This window comes from Ambystoma mexicanum, chromosome 7q (genome assembly GCF_040938575.1).
Source record: "Ambystoma mexicanum isolate Mex_15411 chromosome 7q, UKY_AmexF1_1, whole genome shotgun sequence".
Taxonomy (NCBI): domain Eukaryota; kingdom Metazoa; phylum Chordata; class Amphibia; order Caudata; family Ambystomatidae; genus Ambystoma; species Ambystoma mexicanum.
In genome coordinates, this window is record NC_090941.1 from 1138210854 (window position 1) to 1138229669 (window position 18816).

The window sequence follows — 18816 nt, forward strand, 5'->3', positions numbered from 1 at the left end:
AATATTTAGAGAATAATTGCATTTGAGCATCAGGTGCTCACCTAACAGGAGTTCTTTCTATTTTTCTTTAGTTAGTAAGTGCTTCCATGTTAGGTGAGCAATTGTTGCAATATCTCCACTGCAGAAAACCATCCCTCTATACTTTCAAAATCTTCACCAAGCAAGCTCAGAAAAGAGCGGGAAAAATGTGGGAGGAGCTACTTAATGGTTTGGTGCCTTCAGGGCCTTTCAAGGGATAAAAAGGCGAGCACTTATTCCACAGTGCCCATACCAGAAACAGCCTCTGACAAGAACAGGGATGCAGACCCTTTGGCCGAACATTGCAGTTTTGAATTTCAGATGCCTTGAAACCTCATAGAAATAAAGCTTCAAGCTTGTAAGTGCTTACCTTTTGAGTTTGAAGTTCTGTGAAATAAACAACAACCCTGGAAGTACATGGTATAATATTTAGGAATGGATTGCATTTGAGCATCAGGTGTTCACCTAACAGGAGTTCTTTCTATTTTTCTTTAGTTAGTAAGTGCTTCCATGTTAGGTGAGCAATTGTTGCAATATCCCCACTACAGAAAACCATCTCTCTATACTTTCAAAATCTTCACCAAGCAACCTCAGAAAAGAGCGGGAAAAATGTGGGAGGAGCTACTTAATGGTCTGGTGCCTTGAGGGCCTTTCAAGGGATAAAAAGGTGGGCCCTTCTCCACAGTGCCCATAGCAGGAACGGCCTCGGATGACAACAGTGATGCAGGCCAACTGGCTGAACATTGCAGTTTTGAATTTCAGATGTCTTGAAACCTCATAGAAATACAGCTTCATGGTTATAAGTGCTTACCTTTTGAGTTTGAAGTTCTGTGAAATAAACAACAACTCTGGAAGTACATGGTATACTATTTAGGGATGGATTGCATTTGAGCATCAGGTGTTCACCTAACAGGAGTTCTTTCTATTTTTCTTTAGTTAGTAAGTGCTTCCATGTTAGGTGAGCAATTGTTGCAATATCCCCACTACAGAAAACCATCTCTCTATACTCTCAAAATCTTCACCAAGCAAGCTCAGAAAGAGCGGGAAAAATGTGGGAGGAGCTACTTAATGGTTTGGTGCCTTCAGGGCCTTTCAAGGGATAAAAAGGCGAGCACTTCTTCCACAGTGCCCATAACAGGAACAGCCTCAGACAAGAACAGGGATGCAGACCCATTGGCTGAACATTGCAGTTTTGAATTTCAGATGCCTTGAAACCTCATAGAAATACAGCTTCATGGTTATAAGTGCTTACCTTTTGAGGTTGAAGTTCTGTGAACTAAACAGCAACTTTGGAAGTGTATGTTATAATATTTAGGATGGATTGCATTTGAACATCAGGTGCTCACCTAACAGGAGTTGTTTCTATTTTTCTTTAGTTAGTAAGTGCTTCCATGTTAGGTGAGCAATTGTTGCAATATCTCCACTACAGAAAACCATCTCTCTATACTTTCAAAATCTTCACCAAGCAAGCTCAGAAAAGAGCGGGAAAAATGTGGGAGGAGCTTCTTAATGGTTTGGTGCCTTCAGGGACTTTCAAGGGATAAAAAGGCTAGAACTTCTTCCACAGTGCCCATACCAGGAACAGCCTCAGACAAGAACAGGGATGCAGACCCTTTGGCTGAACATTGCAGTTTTGAATTTCAGATGTCTTGAAACCTCATAGAAATACAGCTTCAAGCTTGTAAGTGCTTACCTTTTGAGTTTGAAGTTCTGTGAAATAAACAACAACTCTGGAAGTACATGGTATACTATTTAGGGATGGATTGCATTTGAGCATCAGGTGTTCACCTAACAGGAGTTCTTTCTATTTTTCTTTAGTTAGTAAGTGCTTCCATGTTAGGTGAGCAATTGTTGCAATATCCCCACTACAGAAAACCATCTCTCTATACTCTCAAAATCTTCACCAAGCAAGCTCAGAAAGAGCGGGAAAAATGTGGGAGGAGCTACTTAATGGTTTGGTGCCTTCAGGGCCTTTCAAGGGATAAAAAGGCGAGCACTTCTTCCACAGTGCCCATAACAGGAACAGCCTCAGACAAGAACAGGGATGCAGACCCATTGGCTGAACATTGCAGTTTTGAATTTCAGATGCCTTGAAACCTCATAGAAATACAGCTTCATGGTTATAAGTGCTTACCTTTTGAGGTTGAAGTTCTGTGAACTAAACAGCAACTTTGGAAGTGTATGTTATAATATTTAGGATGGATTGCATTTGAACATCAGGTGCTCACCTAACAGGAGTTCTTTCTATTTTTCTTTAGTTAGTAAGTGCTTCCATGTTGGGTGAGCAATTGTTGCAATATCCCCACTACAGAAAACCATCTCTCTATACTTTCAAAATCTTCACCAAGCAAGCTCAGAAAAGAGCGGGAAAAATGTGGGAGGAGCTACTTAATGGCTTGGTGCCTTGAGGGCCTTTCAAGGGATAAAAAGGTGGGCACTTCTTCCACAGTGCCCATAGCAGGAACGGCCTCAGATGAGAACAGTGATGCAGGCCAACTGGCTGAACATTGCAGTTTTGAATTTCAGATGTCTTGAAACCTCATAGAAATACAGCTTCAAGCTTGTAAGTGCTTACCTATTGAGGTTGAAGTTCTGTTAACTAAACAACAGCTCTGGAAGTGTATGTTATAATATTTAGAGAATAATTGCATTTGAGCATCAGGTGCTCACCTAACAGGAGTTCTTTCTATTTTTCTTTAGTTAGTAAGTGCTTCCATGTTAGGTGAGCAATTGTTGCAATATCTCCACTGCAGAAAACCATCCCTCTATACTTTCAAAATCTTCACCAAGCAAGCTCAGAAAAGAGCGGGAAAAATGTGGGAGGAGCTACTTAATGGTTTGGTGCCTTCAGGGCCTTTCAAGGGATAAAAAGGCGAGCACTTATTCCACAGTGCCCATACCAGAAACAGCCTCTGACAAGAACAGGGATGCAGACCCTTTGGCTGAACATTGCAGTTTTGAATTTCAGATGCCTTGAAACCTCATAGAAATAAAGCTTCAAGCTTGTAAGTGCTTACCTTTTGAGTTTGAAGTTCTGTGAAATAAACAACAACCCTGGAAGTACATGGTATAATATTTAGGGATGGATTGCATTTGAGCATCAGGTGTTCACCTGACAGGAGTTCTTTCTATTTTTCTTTAGTTAGTAAGTGCTTCCATGTTAGGTGAGCAATTGTTGCAATATCCCCACTACAGAAAACCATCTCTCTATACTTTCAAAATCTTCACCAAGCAACCTCAGAAAAGAGCGGGAAAAATGTGGGAGGAGCTACTTAATGGTCTGGTGCCTTGAGGGCCTTTCAAGGGATAAAAAGGTGGGCCCTTCTCCACAGTGCCCATAGCAGGAACGGCCTCGGATGACAACAGTGATGCAGGCCAACTGGCTGAACATTGCAGTTTTGAATTTCAGATGTCTTGAAACCTCATAGAAATACAGCTTCAAGCTTGTAAGTGCTTACCTATTGAGGTTGAAGTTCTGTTAACTAAACAACAACTCTGGAAGTACATGGTATACTATTTAGGGATGGATTGCATTTGAGCATCAGGTGTTCACCTAACAGGAGTTCTTTCTATTTTTCTTTAGTTAGTAAGTGCTTCTATGTTAGGTGAGCAATTGTTGCACTATCCCCACTACAGAAAACCATCTCTCTATACTTTCAAAATCTTCACCAAGCAAGCTCAGAAAAGAGCGGGAAAAATGTGGGAGGAGCTACTTAATGGTTTGGTGCCTTCAGGGCCTTTCAAGGGATAAAAAGGTGGGCACTTCTTCCACAGTGCCCATAGCAGGAACGGCCTCGGATGAGAACAGTGATGCAGGCCAACTGGCTGAACATTGCAGTTTTGAATTTCAGATGTCTTGAAACCTCATAGAAATACAGCTTCAAGCTTGTAAGTGCTTACCTTTTGAGTTTGAAGTTCTGTGAAATAAACAACAACCCTGGAAGTACATGGTATAATATTTAGGGATGGATTGCATTTGAGCATCAGGTGTTCACCTAACAGGAGTTCTTTCTATTTTTCTTTAGTTAGTAAGTGCTTCCATGTTAGGTGAGCAATTGTTGCAATATCCCCACTACAGAAAACCATCTCTCTATACTCTCAAAATCTTCACCAAGCAAGCTCAGAAAGAGCGGGAAAAATGTGGGAGGAGCTACTTAATGGTTTGGTGCCTTCAGGGCCTTTCAAGGGATAAAAAGGCGAGCACTTCTTCCACAGTGCCCATAACAGGAACAGCCTCAGACAAGAACAGGGATGCAGACCCATTGGCTGAACATTGCAGTTTTGAATTTCAGATGTCTTGAAACCTCATAGAAATACAGCTTCATGGTTATAAGTGCTTACCTTTTGAGGTTGAAGTTCTGTGAACTAAACAGCAACTTTGGAAGTGTATGTTATAATATTTAGGATGGATTGCATTTGAACATCAGGTGCTCACCTAACAGGAGTTCTTTCTATTTTTCTTTAGTTAGTAAGTGCTTCCATGTTAGGTGAGCAATTGTTGCAATATCCCCACTACAGAAAACCATCTCTCTATACTTTCAAAATCTTCACCAAGCAAGCTCAGAAAAGAGCGGGACAAATGTGGGAGGAGCTACTTAATGGTTTGGTGCCTTGAGGGCCTTTCAAGGGATAAAAAGGTGGGCACTTCTTCCACAGTGCCCATAGCAGGAACGGCCTCGGATGAGAACAGTGATGCAGGCCAACTGGCTGAACATTGCAGTTTTGAATTTCAGATGTCTTGAAACCTCATAGAAATACAGCTTCAAGCTTGTAAGTGCTTACCTATTGAGGTTGAAGTTCTGTTAACTAAACAACAGCTCTGGAAGTGTATGTTATAATATTTAGGATGGATTGCATTTGAACATCAGGTGCTCACCTAACAGGAGTTCTTTCTATTTTTCTTTAGTTAGTAAGTGCTTCCATGTTAGGTGAGCAATTGTTGCAATATCCCCACTACAGAAAACCATCTCTCTATACTTTCAAAATCTTCACCAAGCAAGCTCAGAAAAGAGCGGGAAAAATGTGGGAGGAGCTACTTAATGGTTTGGTGCCTTGAGGGCCTTTCAAGGGATAAAAAGGTGGGCACTTCTTCCACAGTGCCCATAGCAGGAACGGCCTCCGATGAGAACAGTGATGCAGGCCAACTGGCTGAACATTGCAGTTTTGAATTTCAGATGTCTTGAAACCTCATAGAAATACAGCTTCAAGCTTGTAAGTGCTTACCTATTGAGGTTGAAGTTCTGTTAACTAAACAACAGCTCTGGAAGTGTATGTTATAATATTTAGAGAATAATTGCATTTGCGCATCAGGTGCTCACCTAACAGGAGTTCTTTCTATTTTTCTTTAGTTAGTAAGTGCTTCCATGTTAGGTGAGCAATTGTTGCAATATCTCTACTACAGAAAACCATCTCTCTATACTTTCAAAATCTTCACCAAGCAAGCTCAGAAAAGAGCGGGAAAAATGTGGGAGGAGCTACTTAATGGTTTGGTGCCTTCAGGGCCTTTCAAGGGATAAAAAGGCGAGCACTTCTTCCACAGTGCCCATAACAGTAACAGCCTCAGACAAGAACAGGGATGCAGACCCATTGGCTGAACATTGCAGTTTTGAATTTCAGATGTCTTGAAACCTCATAGAAATACAGCTTCATGGTTATAAGTGCTTACCTTTTGAGGTTGAAGTTCTGTTAACTAAACAACAGCTCTGGAAGTGTATGTTATAATATTTAGAGAATAATTGCATTTGAACATCAGGTGCTCACCTAACAGGAGTTCTTTCTATTTTTCTTTAGTTAGTAAGTGCTTCCATGTTGGGTGAGCAATTGTTGCAATATCCCCACTACAGAAAACCATCTCTCTATACTTTCAAAATCTTCACCAAGCAAGCTCAGAAAAGAGCGGGAAAAATGTGGGAGGAGCTACTTAATGGTTTGGTGCCTTGAGGGCCTTTCAAGGGATAAAAAGGTGGGCACTTCTTCCACAGGGCCCATAGCAGGAACGGCCTCAGATGAGAACAGTGATGCAGGCCAACTGGCTGAACATTGCAGTTTTGAATTTCAGATGTCTTGAAACCTCATAGAAATACAGCTTCAAGCTTGTAAGTGCTTACCTATTGAGGTTGAAGTTCTGTTAACTAAACAACAGCTCTGGAAGTGTATGTTATAATATTTAGAGAATAATTGCATTTGAGCATCAGGTGCTCACCTAACAGGAGTTCTTTCTATTTTTCTTTAGTTAGTAAGTGCTTCCATGTTAGGTGAGCAATTGTTTCAATATCTCCACTGCAGAAAACCATCCCTCTATACTTTCAAAATCTTCACCAAGCAAGCTCAGAAAAGAGCGGGAAAAATGTGGGAGGAGCTACTTAATGGTTTGGTGCCTTCAGGGCCTTTCAAGGGATAAAAAGGCGAGCACTTATTCCACAGTGCCCATACCAGAAACAGCCTCTGACAAGAACAGGGATGCAGACCCTTTGGCTGAACATTGCAGTTTTGAATTTCAGATGCCTTGAAATCTCATAGAAATACAGCTTCAAGCTTGTAAGTGCTTACCTTTTGAGTTTGAAGTTCTGTGAAATAAACAACAACTCTGGAAGTACATGGTATAATATTTAGGGATGGATTGCATTTGAGCATCAGGTGTTCACCTGACAGGAGTTCTTTCTATTTTTCTTTAGTTAGTAAGTGCTTCCATGTTAGGTGAGCAATTGTTGCAATATCTCCACTACAGAAAACCATCTCTCTATACTTTCAAAATCTTCACCAAGCAAGCTCAGAAAAGAGCGGGAAAAATGTGGGAGGAGCTACTTAATGGTTTGGTGCCTTCAGGGCCTTTCAAGGGATAAAAAGGCGAGCACTTCTTCCACAGTGCCCATAACAGTAACAGCCTCAGACAAGAACAGGGATGCAGACCCATTGGCTGAACATTGCAGTTTTGAATTTCAGATGTCTTGAAACCTCATAGAAATACAGCTTCATGGTTATAAGTGCTTACCTTTTGAGGTTGAAGTTCTGTGAACTAAACAGCAACTTTGGAAGTGTATGTTATAATATTTAGGATGGATTGCATTTGAACATCAGGTGCTCACCTAACAGGAGTTCTTTCTATTTTTCTTTAGTTAGTAAGTGCTTCCATGTTGGGTGAGCAATTGTTGCAATATCCCCACTACAGAAAACCATCTCTCTATACTTTCAAAATCTTCACCAAGCAAGCTCAGAAAAGAGCGGGAAAAATGTGGGAGGAGCTACTTAATGGCTTGGTGCCTTGAGGGCCTTTCAAGGGATAAAAAGGTGGGCACTTCTTCCACAGTGCCCATAGCAGGAACGGCCTCAGATGAGAACAGTGATGCAGGCCAACTGGCTGAACATTGCAGTTTTGAATTTCAGATGTCTTGAAACCTCATAGAAATACAGCTTCAAGCTTGTAAGTGCTTACCTATTGAGGTTGAAGTTCTGTTAACTAAACAACAGCTCTGGAAGTGTATGTTATAATATTTAGAGAATAATTGCATTTGAGCATCAGGTGCTCACCTAACAGGAGTTCTTTCTATTTTTCTTTAGTTAGTAAGTGCTTCCATGTTAGGTGAGCAATTGTTGCAATATCTCCACTGCAGAAAACCATCCCTCTATACTTTCAAAATCTTCACCAAGCAAGCTCAGAAAAGAGCGGGAAAAATGTGGGAGGAGCTACTTAATGGTTTGGTGCCTTCAGGGCCTTTCAAGGGATAAAAAGGCGAGCACTTATTCCACAGTGCCCATACCAGAAACAGCCTCTGACAAGAACAGGGATGCAGACCCTTTGGCTGAACATTGCAGTTTTGAATTTCAGATGCCTTGAAACCTCATAGAAATAAAGCTTCAAGCTTGTAAGTGCTTACCTTTTGAGTTTGAAGTTCTGTGAAATAAACAACAACCCTGGAAGTACATGGTATAATATTTAGGGATGGATTGCATTTGAGCATCAGGTGTTCACCTGACAGGAGTTCTTTCTATTTTTCTTTAGTTAGTAAGTGCTTCCATGTTAGGTGAGCAATTGTTGCAATATCCCCACTACAGAAAACCATCTCTCTATACTTTCAAAATCTTCACCAAGCAACCTCAGAAAAGAGCGGGAAAAATGTGGGAGGAGCTACTTAATGGTCTGGTGCCTTGAGGGCCTTTCAAGGGATAAAAAGGTGGGCCCTTCTCCACAGTGCCCATAGCAGGAACGGCCTCGGATGACAACAGTGATGCAGGCCAACTGGCTGAACATTGCAGTTTTGAATTTCAGATGTCTTGAAACCTCATAGAAATACAGCTTCAAGCTTGTAAGTGCTTACCTATTGAGGTTGAAGTTCTGTTAACTAAACAACAACTCTGGAAGTACATGGTATACTATTTAGGGATGGATTGCATTTGAGCATCAGGTGTTCACCTAACAGGAGTTCTTTCTATTTTTCTTTAGTTAGTAAGTGCTTCTATGTTAGGTGAGCAATTGTTGCACTATCCCCACTACAGAAAACCATCTCTCTATACTTTCAAAATCTTCACCAAGCAAGCTCAGAAAAGAGCGGGAAAAATGTGGGAGGAGCTACTTAATGGTTTGGTGCCTTCAGGGCCTTTCAAGGGATAAAAAGGTGGGCACTTCTTCCACAGTGCCCATAGCAGGAACGGCCTCGGATGAGAACAGTGATGCAGGCCAACTGGCTGAACATTGCAGTTTTGAATTTCAGATGTCTTGAAACCTCATAGAAATACAGCTTCAAGCTTGTAAGTGCTTACCTTTTGAGTTTGAAGTTCTGTGAAATAAACAACAACCCTGGAAGTACATGGTATAATATTTAGGGATGGATTGCATTTGAGCATCAGGTGTTCACCTAACAGGAGTTCTTTCTATTTTTCTTTAGTTAGTAAGTGCTTCCATGTTAGGTGAGCAATTGTTGCAATATCCCCACTACAGAAAACCATCTCTCTATACTCTCAAAATCTTCACCAAGCAAGCTCAGAAAGAGCGGGAAAAATGTGGGAGGAGCTACTTAATGGTTTGGTGCCTTCAGGGCCTTTCAAGGGATAAAAAGGCGAGCACTTCTTCCACAGTGCCCATAACAGGAACAGCCTCAGACAAGAACAGGGATGCAGACCCATTGGCTGAACATTGCAGTTTTGAATTTCAGATGTCTTGAAACCTCATAGAAATACAGCTTCATGGTTATAAGTGCTTACCTTTTGAGGTTGAAGTTCTGTGAACTAAACAGCAACTTTGGAAGTGTATGTTATAATATTTAGGATGGATTGCATTTGAACATCAGGTGCTCACCTAACAGGAGTTCTTTCTATTTTTCTTTAGTTAGTAAGTGCTTCCATGTTAGGTGAGCAATTGTTGCAATATCCCCACTACAGAAAACCATCTCTCTATACTTTCAAAATCTTCACCAAGCAAGCTCAGAAAAGAGCGGGACAAATGTGGGAGGAGCTACTTAATGGTTTGGTGCCTTGAGGGCCTTTCAAGGGATAAAAAGGTGGGCACTTCTTCCACAGTGCCCATAGCAGGAACGGCCTCGGATGAGAACAGTGATGCAGGCCAACTGGCTGAACATTGCAGTTTTGAATTTCAGATGTCTTGAAACCTCATAGAAATACAGCTTCAAGCTTGTAAGTGCTTACCTATTGAGGTTGAAGTTCTGTTAACTAAACAACAGCTCTGGAAGTGTATGTTATAATATTTAGAGAATAATTGCATTTGAGCATCAGGTGCTCACCTAACAGGAGTTCTTTCTATTTTTCTTTAGTTAGTAAGTGCTTCCATGTTAGGTGAGCAATTGTTACAATATCTCCACTACAGAAAACCATCTCTCTATACTTTCAAAATCTTCACCAAGCAAGCTCAGAAAAGAGCGGGAAAAATGTGGGAGGAGCTACTTAATGGTTTGGTGCCTTCAGGGCCTTTCAAGGGATAAAAAGGTGGGCACTTCTTCCACAGTGCCCATAGCAGGAACGGCCTCGGATGAGAACAGTGATGCAGGCCAACTGGCTGAACATTGCAGTTTTGAATTTCAGATGTCTTGAAACCTCATAGAAATACAGCTTCAAGCTTGTAAGTGCTTACCTATTGAGGTTGAAGTTCTGTTAACTAAACAACAGCTCTGGAAGTGTATGTTATAATATTTAGAGAATAATTGCATTTGAGCATCAGGTGCTCACCTAACAGGAGTTCTTTCTATTTTTCTTTAGTTAGTAAGTGCTTCCATGTTAGGTGAGCAATTGTTGCAATATCTCCACTACAGAAAACCATCTCTCTATACTTTCAAAATCTTCACCAAGCAAGCTCAGAAAAGAGCGGGAAAAATGTGGGAGGAGCTACTTAATGGTTTGGTGCCTTCAGGGCCTTTCAAGGGATAAAAAGGCGAGCACTTCTTCCACAGTGCCCATAACAGTAACAGCCTCAGACAAGAACAGGGATGCAGACCCATTGGCTGAACATTGCAGTTTTGAATTTCAGATGTCTTGAAACCTCATAGAAATACAGCTTCATGGTTATAAGTGCTTACCTTTTGAGGTTGAAGTTCTGTGAACTAAACAGCAACTTTGGAAGTGTATGTTATAATATTTAGGATGGATTGCATTTGAACATCAGGTGCTCACCTAACAGGAGTTCTTTCTATTTTTCTTTAGTTAGTAAGTGCTTCCATGTTGGGTGAGCAATTGTTGCAATATCCCCACTACAGAAAACCATCTCTCTATACTTTCAAAATCTTCACCAAGCAAGCTCAGAAAAGAGCGGGAAAAATGTGGGAGGAGCTACTTAATGGTTTGGTGCCTTGAGGGCCTTTCAAGGGATAAAAAGGTGGGCACTTCTTCCACAGGGCCCATAGCAGGAACGGCCTCAGATGAGAACAGTGATGCAGGCCAACTGGCTGAACATTGCAGTTTTGAATTTCAGATGTCTTGAAACCTCATAGAAATACAGCTTCAAGCTTGTAAGTGCTTACCTATTGAGGTTGAAGTTCTGTTAACTAAACAACAGCTCTGGAAGTGTATGTTATAATATTTAGAGAATAATTGCATTTGAGCATCAGGTGCTCACCTAACAGGAGTTCTTTCTATTTTTCTTTAGTTAGTAAGTGCTTCCATGTTAGGTGAGCAATTGTTGCAATATCTCCACTGCAGAAAACCATCCCTCTATACTTTCAAAATCTTCACCAAGCAAGCTCAGAAAAGAGCGGGAAAAATGTGGGAGGAGCTACTTAATGGTTTGGTGCCTTCAGGGCCTTTCAAGGGATAAAAAGGCGAGCACTTATTCCACAGTGCCCATACCAGAAACAGCCTCTGACAAGAACAGGGATGCAGACCCATTGGCTGAACATTGCAGTTTTGAATTTCAGATGCCTTGAAATCTCATAGAAATACAGCTTCAAGCTTGTAAGTGCTTACCTTTTGAGTTTGAAGTTCTGTGAAATAAACAACAACTCTGGAAGTACATGGTATAATATTTAGGGATGGATTGCATTTGAGCATCACGTGTTCACCTAACAGGAGTTCTTTCTATTTGTCTTTAGTTAGTAAGTGCTTCCATGTTAGGTGAGCAATTGTTGCAATATCCCCACTACAGAAAACCATCTCTCTATACTTTCAAAATCTTCACCAAGCAAGCTCAGAAAAGAGCGGGAAAAATGTGGGAGGAGCTACTTAATGGTTTGGTGCCTTCAGGGCCTTTCAAGGGATAAAAAGGCGAGCACTTCTTCCACAGTGCCCATAACAGTAACAGCCTCAGACAAGAACAGGGATGCAGACCCATTGGCTGAACATTGCAGTTTTGAATTTCAGATGTCTTGAAACCTCATAGAAATACAGCTTCATGGTTATAAGTGCTTACCTTTTGAGGTTGAAGTTCTGTGAACTAAACAGCAACTTTGGAAGTGTATGTTATAATATTTAGGATGGATTGCATTTGAACATCAGGTGCTCACCTAACAGGAGTTCTTTCTATTTTTCTTTAGTTAGTAAGTGCTTCCATGTTAGGTGAGCAATTGTTGCAATATCCCCACTACAGAAAACCATCTCTCTATACTTTCAAAATCTTCACCAAGCAAGCTCAGAAAAGAGCGGGAAAAATGTGGGAGGAGCTACTTAATGGTTTGGTGCCTTGAGGGCCTTTCAAGGGATAAAAAGGTGGGCACTTCTTCCACAGTGCCCATAGCAGGAACGGCCTCGGATGAGAACAGTGATGCAGGCCAACTGGCTGAACATTGCAGTTTTGAATTTCAGATGTCTTGAAACCTCATAGAAATACAGCTTCAAGCTTGTAAGTGCTTACCTATTGAGGTTGAAGTTCTGTTAACTAAACAACAGCTCTGGAAGTGTATGTTATAATATTTAGAGAATAATTGCATTTGCGCATCAGGTGCTCACCTAACAGGAGTTCTTTCTATTTTTCTTTAGTTAGTAAGTGCTTCCATGTTAGGTGAGCAATTGTTGCAATATCCCCACTACAGAAAACCATCTCTCTATACTTTCAAAATCTTCACCAAGCAAGCTCAGAAAAGAGCGGGAAAAATGTGGGAGGAGCTACTTAATGGTTTGGTGCCTTGAGGGCCTTTCAAGGGATAAAAAGGTGGGCACTTCTTCCACAGTGCCCATAGCAGGAACGGCCTCGGATGAGAACAGTGATGCAGGCCAACTGGCTGAACATTGCAGTTTTGAATTTCAGATGTCTTGAAACCTCATAGAAATACAGCTTCAAGCTTGTAAGTGCTTACCTATTGAGGTTGAAGTTCTGTTAACTAAACAACAGCTCTGGAAGTGTATGTTATAATATTTAGAGAATAATTGCATTTGCGCATCAGGTGCTCACCTAACAGGAGTTCTTTCTATTTTTCTTTAGTTAGTAAGTGCTTCCATGTTAGGTGAGCAATTGTTGCAATATCTCTACTACAGAAAACCATCTCTCTATACTTTCAAAATCTTCACCAAGCAAGCTCAGAAAAGAGCGGGAAAAATGTGGGAGGAGCTACTTAATGGTTTGGTGCCTTCAGGGCCTTTCAAGGGATAAAAAGGCGAGCACTTCTTCCACAGTGCCCATAACAGTAACAGCCTCAGACAAGAACAGGGATGCAGACCCATTGGCTGAACATTGCAGTTTTGAATTTCAGATGTCTTGAAACCTCATAGAAATACAGCTTCATGGTTATAAGTGCTTACCTTTTGAGGTTGAAGTTCTGTTAACTAAACAACAGCTCTGGAAGTGTATGTTATAATATTTAGAGAATAATTGCATTTGAACATCAGGTGCTCACCTAACAGGAGTTCTTTCTATTTTTCTTTAGTTAGTAAGTGCTTCCATGTTGGGTGAGCAATTGTTGCAATATCCCCACTACAGAAAACCATCTCTCTATACTTTCAAAATCTTCACCAAGCAAGCTCAGAAAAGAGCGGGAAAAATGTGGGAGGAGCTACTTAATGGTTTGGTGCCTTGAGGGCCTTTCAAGGGATAAAAAGGTGGGCACTTCTTCCACAGGGCCCATAGCAGGAACGGCCTCAGATGAGAACAGTGATGCAGGCCAACTGGCTGAACATTGCAGTTTTGAATTTCAGATGTCTTGAAACCTCATAGAAATACAGCTTCAAGCTTGTAAGTGCTTACCTATTGAGGTTGAAGTTCTGTTAACTAAACAACAGCTCTGGAAGTGTATGTTATAATATTTAGAGAATAATTGCATTTGAGCATCAGGTGCTCACCTAACAGGAGTTCTTTCTATTTTTCTTTAGTTAGTAAGTGCTTCCATGTTAGGTGAGCAATTGTTGCAATATCTCCACTGCAGAAAACCATCCCTCTATACTTTCAAAATCTTCACCAAGCAAGCTCAGAAAAGAGCGGGAAAAATGTGGGAGGAGCTACTTAATGGTTTGGTGCCTTCAGGGCCTTTCAAGGGATAAAAAGGCGAGCACTTATTCCACAGTGCCCATACCAGAAACAGCCTCTGACAAGAACAGGGATGCAGACCCTTTGGCTGAACATTGCAGTTTTGAATTTCAGATGCCTTGAAATCTCATAGAAATACAGCTTCAAGCTTGTAAGTGCTTACCTTTTGAGTTTGAAGTTCTGTGAAATAAACAACAACTCTGGAAGTACATGGTATAATATTTAGGGATGGATTGCATTTGAGCATCAGGTGTTCACCTGACAGGAGTTCTTTCTATTTTTCTTTAGTTAGTAAGTGCTTCCATGTTAGGTGAGCAATTGTTGCAATATCTCCACTACAGAAAACCATCTCTCTATACTTTCAAAATCTTCACCAAGCAACCTCAGAAAAGAGCGGGAAAAATGTGGGAGGAGCTACTTAATGGTCTGGTGCCTTGAGGGCCTTTCAAGGGATAAAAAGGTGGGCCCTTCTCCACAGTGCCCATAGCAGGAACGGCCTCGGATGACAACAGTGATGCAGGCCAACTGGCTGAACATTGCAGTTTTGAATTTCAGATGTCTTGAAACCTCATAGAAATACAGCTTCAAGCTTGTAAGTGCTTACCTATTGAGGTTGAAGTTCTGTTAACTAAACAACAACTCTGGAAGTACATGGTATACTATTTAGGGATGGATTGCATTTGAGCATCAGGTGTTCACCTAACAGGAGTTCTTTCTATTTTTCTTTAGTTAGTAAGTGCTTCTATGTTAGGTGAGCAATTGTTGCACTATCCCCACTACAGAAAACCATCTCTCTATACTTTCAAAATCTTCACCAAGCAAGCTCAGAAAAGAGCGGGAAAAATGTGGGAGGAGCTACTTAATGGTTTGGTGCCTTCAGGGCCTTTCAAGGGATAAAAAGGTGGGCACTTCTTCCACAGTGCCCATAGCAGGAACGGCCTCGGATGAGAACAGTGATGCAGGCCAACTGGCTGAACATTGCAGTTTTGAATTTCAGATGTCTTGAAACCTCATAGAAATACAGCTTCAAGCTTGTAAGTGCTTACCTTTTGAGTTTGAAGTTCTGTGAAATAAACAACAACCCTGGAAGTACATGGTATAATATTTAGGGATGGATTGCATTTGAGCATCAGGTGTTCACCTAACAGGAGTTCTTTCTATTTTTCTTTAGTTAGTAAGTGCTTCCATGTTAGGTGAGCAATTGTTGCAATATCCCCACTACAGAAAACCATCTCTCTATACTCTCAAAATCTTCACCAAGCAAGCTCAGAAAGAGCGGGAAAAATGTGGGAGGAGCTACTTAATGGTTTGGTGCCTTCAGGGCCTTTCAAGGGATAAAAAGGCGAGCACTTCTTCCACAGTGCCCATAACAGGAACAGCCTCAGACAAGAACAGGGATGCAGACCCATTGGCTGAACATTGCAGTTTTGAATTTCAGATGTCTTGAAACCTCATAGAAATACAGCTTCATGGTTATAAGTGCTTACCTTTTGAGGTTGAAGTTCTGTGAACTAAACAGCAACTTTGGAAGTGTATGTTATAATATTTAGGATGGATTGCATTTGAACATCAGGTGCTCACCTAACAGGAGTTCTTTCTATTTTTCTTTAGTTAGTAAGTGCTTCCATGTTAGGTGAGCAATTGTTGCAATATCCCCACTACAGAAAACCATCTCTCTATACTTTCAAAATCTTCACCAAGCAAGCTCAGAAAAGAGCGGGACAAATGTGGGAGGAGCTACTTAATGGTTTGGTGCCTTGAGGGCCTTTCAAGGGATAAAAAGGTGGGCACTTCTTCCACAGTGCCCATAGCAGGAACGGCCTCGGATGAGAACAGTGATGCAGGCCAACTGGCTGAACATTGCAGTTTTGAATTTCAGATGTCTTGAAACCTCATAGAAATACAGCTTCAAGCTTGTAAGTGCTTACCTATTGAGGTTGAAGTTCTGTTAACTAAACAACAGCTCTGGAAGTGTATGTTATAATATTTAGAGAATAATTGCATTTGAGCATCAGGTGCTCACCTAACAGGAGTTCTTTCTATTTTTCTTTAGTTAGTAAGTGCTTCCATGTTAGGTGAGCAATTGTTACAATATCTCCACTACAGAAAACCATCTCTCTATACTTTCAAAATCTTCACCAAGCAAGCTCAGAAAAGAGCGGGAAAAATGTGGGAGGAGCTACTTAATGGTTTGGTGCCTTCAGGGCCTTTCAAGGGATAAAAAGGTGGGCACTTCTTCCACAGTGCCCATAGCAGGAACGGCCTCGGATGAGAACAGTGATGCAGGCCAACTGGCTGAACATTGCAGTTTTGAATTTCAGATGTCTTGAAACCTCATAGAAATACAGCTTCAAGCTTGTAAGTGCTTACCTATTGAGGTTGAAGTTCTGTTAACTAAACAACAGCTCTGGAAGTGTATGTTATAATATTTAGAGAATAATTGCATTTGAGCATCAGGTGCTCACCTAACAGGAGTTCTTTCTATTTTTCTTTAGTTAGTAAGTGCTTCCATGTTAGGTGAGCAATTGTTGCAATATCTCCACTACAGAAAACCATCTCTCTATACTTTCAAAATCTTCACCAAGCAAGCTCAGAAAAGAGCGGGAAAAATGTGGGAGGAGCTACTTAATGGTTTGGTGCCTTCAGGGCCTTTCAAGGGATAAAAAGGCGAGCACTTCTTCCACAGTGCCCATAACAGTAACAGCCTCAGACAAGAACAGGGATGCAGACCCATTGGCTGAACATTGCAGTTTTGAATTTCAGATGTCTTGAAACCTCATAGAAATACAGCTTCATGGTTATAAGTGCTTACCTTTTGAGGTTGAAGTTCTGTGAACTAAACAGCAACTTTGGAAGTGTATGTTATAATATTTAGGATGGATTGCATTTGAACATCAGGTGCTCACCTAACAGGAGTTCTTTCTATTTTTCTTTAGTTAGTAAGTGCTTCCATGTTGGGTGAGCAATTGTTGCAATATCCCCACTACAGAAAACCATCTCTCTATACTTTCAAAATCTTCACCAAGCAAGCTCAGAAAAGAGCGGGAAAAATGTGGGAGGAGCTACTTAATGGTTTGGTGCCTTGAGGGCCTTTCAAGGGATAAAAAGGTGGGCACTTCTTCCACAGGGCCCATAGCAGGAACGGCCTCAGATGAGAACAGTGATGCAGGCCAACTGGCTGAACATTGCAGTTTTGAATTTCAGATGTCTTGAAACCTCATAGAAATACAGCTTCAAGCTTGTAAGTGCTTACCTATTGAGGTTGAAGTTCTGTTAACTAAACAACAGCTCTGGAAGTGTATGTTATAATATTTAGAGAATAATTGCATTTGAGCATCAGGTGCTCACCTAACAGGAGTTCTTTCTATTTTTCTTTAGTTAGTAAGTGCTTCCATGTTAGGTGAGCAATTGTTGCAATATCTCCACTGCAGAAAACCATCCCTCTATACTTTCAAAATCTTCACCAAGCAAGCTCAGAAAAGAGCGGGAAAAATGTGGGAGGAGCTACTTAATGGTTTGGTGCCTTCAGGGCCTTTCAAGGGATAAAAAGGCGAGCACTTATTCCACAGTGCCCATACCAGAAACAGCCTCTGACAAGAACAGGGATGCAGACCCATTGGCTGAACATTGCAGTTTTGAATTTCAGATGCCTTGAAATCTCATAGAAATACAGCTTCAAGCTTGTAAGTGCTTACCTTTTGAGTTTGAAGTTCTGTGAAATAAACAACAACTCTGGAAGTACATGGTATAATATTTAGGGATGGATTGCATTTGAGCATCACGTGTTCACCTAACAGGAGTTCTTTCTATTTGTCTTTAGTTAGTAAGTGCTTCCATGTTAGGTGAGCAATTGTTGCAATATCCCCACTACAGAAAACCATCTCTCTATACTTTCAAAATCTTCACCAAGCAAGCTCAGAAAAGAGCGGGAAAAATGTGGGAGGAGCTACTTAATGGTTTGGTGCCTTCAGGGCCTTTCAAGGGATAAAAAGGCGAGCACTTCTTCCACAGTGCCCATAACAGTAACAGCCTCAGACAAGAACAGGGATGCAGACCCATTGGCTGAACATTGCAGTTTTGAATTTCAGATGTCTTGAAACCTCATAGAAATACAGCTTCATGGTTATAAGTGCTTACCTTTTGAGGTTGAAGTTCTGTTAACTAAACAACAGCTCTGGAAGTGTATGTTATAATATTTAGAGAATAATTGCATTTGAACATCAGGTGCTCACCTAACAGGAGTTCTTTCTATTTTTCTTTAGTTAGTAAGTGCTTCCATGTTAGGTGAGCAATTGTTGCAATATCCCCACTACAGAAAACCATCTCTCTATACTTTCAAAATCTTCACCAAGCAAGCTCAGAAAAGAGCGGGAAAAATGTGGGAGGAGCTACTTAATGGTTTGGTGCCTTGAGGGCCTTTCAAGGGATAAAAAGGTGGGCCCTTCTCCACAGTGCCCATAGCAGGAACGGCCTCGGATGAGAACAGTGATGCAGGCCAACTGGCTGAACATTGCAGTTTTGAATTTCAGATGTCTTGAAACCTCATAGAAATACAGCTTCAAGCTTGTAAGTGCTTACCTATTGAGGTTGAAGTTCTGTTAACTAAACAACAGCTCTGGAAGTGTATGTTATAATATTTAGAGAATAATTGCATTTGAGCATCAGGTGCTCACCTAACAGGAGTTCTTTCTATTTTTCTTTAGTTAGTAAGTGCTTCCATGTTAGGTGAGCAATTGTTGCAATATCTCCACTACAGAAAACCATCTCTCTATACTTTCAAAATCTTCACCAAGCAAGCTCAGAAAAGAGCGGGAAAAATGTGGGAGGAGCTACTTAATGGTTTGGTGCCTTCAGGGCCTTTCAAGGGATAAAAAGGTGGGCACTTCTTCCACAGTGCCCATAGC